The sequence below is a fragment of the Mastomys coucha genome, chromosome X (genome assembly GCF_008632895.1).
Source record: "Mastomys coucha isolate ucsf_1 chromosome X, UCSF_Mcou_1, whole genome shotgun sequence".
In the NCBI taxonomy this organism is placed as follows: Eukaryota; Metazoa; Chordata; class Mammalia; order Rodentia; family Muridae; genus Mastomys; species Mastomys coucha.
In genome coordinates this window covers 2,370,653-2,373,659 of record NC_045030.1, presented here as the reverse complement: position 1 = coordinate 2,373,659, position 3,007 = coordinate 2,370,653, and the positions used below count along the sequence as shown (strand labels likewise).

The window sequence follows — 3,007 nt, the reverse complement described above, 5'->3', positions numbered from 1 at the left end:
ACAGAAATATGTGAATTTCAAGCTTCCCTTTGGCATTAGAGTCTCACCTTTTTCCTTCTCCTGGGGCGAGAATCCTAGGAAAATTTCAGTTTCTTTGACTCAATTTTCTCAGGAGCCTGACAGTAGAAGAAAGGGAACAAGTGTGGCCCTCCTTAGAATATCCCAGCTCATGCCAGAATAGTTACAGTCAGAGCTGGATATGGTGGTTACATACCTGTGGTCCCAGCACTTGAGAGGCAGTGGCAGGAAACTGTTGTGTTTGTGGCCACAGGGACTCCACTGAAATCTTGTCTCAAAAGAATAATAGCAATAATCATAATGGCTTCTCTTCAGTATCATTTGCTTCTTACTGAAATAAAAACCACATAAAACTGAAGGGAACAAAAATTGATTACTGCTCAGAATTAATGTTGGTGTGTGAACCTATCTCATGCATATATGCATATGTGCGCGTGTGTGTGTGTGTGTGTGTGTGTGTGTGTGTGTGTGTGTGTGTATGTGTGTGTGTTGAGGCTTGAAGCTCACAAATTCTAAGCAACAGCTCTATCCCTGAGTTGCACTGCTAGTCTTCTCAGTTATATGGGCATGTTTATTCTTTTTGGGGGGAAGGGGGAGAGACAGGGTTTCTCTGTGTAGCCCTGGCTGTCCTGGAACTCACTCTGTAGACCAGGCTGGCCTCAAACCCAGAAATCCACCTGCCTCCACCTCCCAAGTGCTGGGATTAAAGGTGTAAGCCACCACTGCCCAGTTGGCATGTTTATTCTTATTAATTTGTTAAAATCTATAGTGTAGTCACCTTTTACCTACTATTTGTAACCACCTAGTTTTATTTTGTTTTTTTTTTCTTAAACCTAGATGTTTATTTATGTAATTTAGATTCTAAATTTAAAATGAGCTCAAAATGGAAGAATTTGGGGTTAGAGAGATGGCTCAGTGGTAAAGAGCACTGGCCACTCTTCCAGAGGTCTCAAGTTCAATTTCCAACACGTACATGGTGGCTTACAACCATCTGTCACTCCAGTTTGAGGGAGACCCAATGCCTTTTTATGGCCTTTGAATATACAGAATACATAAAATAAATCTAAAATAACCCTTTAAAAAGATGAAGAAGAGCCAAGCAAAGTGGCTCATGTCTGTAATCCTAGCAGTAAACAAAGCAGGGAAGGCTAGTTTCTGTGGAGTTCAAGGCCAGCTGCGTTCATATATCAAGTTCAAGGTTCACCAGAGTCACACAGTGAAAACTTGTTTCAAAAACAAAACAAAACAGGAAATTATCAAAAGTAAGAATTTCAAGAGCTATGAGAACCACTGGTGGCTTTACGGGGTTGGATAGCTTTGACCTGACCTGACTTTGACCTGAAAGAAATGTGTTCTGTTAGAAAGGAATATAGCAAACAGTATAGAGGACTGGGAAGAGACTACTCACTATATTAGCTACTTTAGTCGTTGTTATGGCTGCTCTAATTAAAGTTTATTTTCATGTACATGAATGTTTTGTCTACATGTATGCATATGTACCTATGGGTACCTATGAAGGTGAGGCGAGGGCATTCGATCTCCTGGAACTGGAGATGTTTATGAGTGCCTATGTGAATACTGGGACTTAAACCCAGGTCCCCACTTTTATTTTTTTCAAACAAGGTCTCAAACAAGGTTGGTCTCAAACTCACTATGTAGCTAAGGATGACCTTGAACTCCTGATTCTCCTGCCTCCATGGGATTCCATGTCCATTTCTGTGTTATTTTCTTTCATCATTAAATAATAAGAACTATTACACTTTGCTGGGTGTTGCAAACTAGTTACCGTCCTGGGCTCTAAGGCACTAGAACACACTCAACTTTCCTTCCCAGTCTCTAAAGACCATTATTCTAGTCATCCTTCTATGTGACTGACTTTTTTCATTTCTACGAAACCATTGCTGTTTGGTGTTTACGGAAGTGGATATGCTAATCACTTCAGTTCAACCATTATGTATTATGTGCATGTATCAAATGATGATGCTGTGCCATAAATGTATATATATACTTGGTATGTCTCGATTAAAAATAATTCTTGAGATAATAAGCAATAGTTTCAGTCCTAAGCCAAACACATGACTCCTTGGCCAGGTTTGGGTCGCTGTGGTAGTGCTACCGAAGTGAGTCTTATGCTATCCAGATCTGGTGAACTCCAGACTCAAAGAGGCCCCGATAACCTAGTGCTGTGGCTTGAATCGGATGGAGGCTGCTGAACCTCACAAGAGGCTGACGAGAACAGTCAAGGAAGGATCCAAAGAAGAGAGGGCATTAGCACGGGTCTCAAATGGAAGCCTGACAGAGAAGACGCTTCAACCCGGACACCCCACCCCCGCCAGCACTGGGCTCCCCCAAGCCTAGCCTGGCCCCCGCTGATTCCCTTATCTATGCCTTCCCAGCTGCCTCCCTGCTGGCTGAACTGTGGCCACAGACTTCTGGGCCTTGCACCCCCTCCACAGGGATGGGGGAGGGAATGGGGTGAGGCCTGGCCTCAGAGGCACCCTACTCCCCACCCTTCATTTCCTTTACTGAGCCCTTTGTCACCTCCAGGAATGAAGAAATGGGATGTGAGTCCAGCATCACACCATTTTATTGGACATGCCTCTAGCCTTCCCCTCCCAATGAGGCTCCCCCATATCTCACCCCCAGACTCACAACTTCTGCCGCTAAGACTACTAAATACTGATGAGAAGTACTGTTTGAGCAGCACACCATTTATGATGTGCCCAGCAGGCACTGTGCAGATTAGTTACATTTGGTATAGCATAAGGAAGGTCTATGATTATCACCATTTTCCAAGCAAGCAACTGAAAGCACCGTGGATGACTTGCTTGCGCAGAAATTAGGCAGTCAATCACTGTGAGTTGAAGGGAGGTTGCTGAGGCCTTGGAGAGTCTCATTTCTGTGGCCCGACTCTAGTCTGGCAGGGGAGAGTGGCGAAAGACCACAAAGACTTAACGAGAATGTAATAGAATCATGCCTGAAATAAAAA

General features: G+C 43.7%; 1 long non-coding RNA gene across 2 annotated transcripts in view; it reads right to left on the bottom strand.

The window, feature by feature from the left end:
- Nucleotides 1-3,007, bottom strand: part of LOC116068115 — a 7,053-nt gene continuing 4,046 nt past the window's right edge. For both annotated transcript variants that reach the window (XR_004109445.1, XR_004109459.1), the window contains exons 2-4: nucleotides 2,805-2,995; nucleotides 215-349; nucleotides 1-116 (exon numbers count right to left, since the gene is read on the bottom strand). This is a non-coding gene — a long non-coding RNA (uncharacterized LOC116068115). The remainder of the gene's footprint in view (nucleotides 117-214; nucleotides 350-2,804; nucleotides 2,996-3,007) is intronic.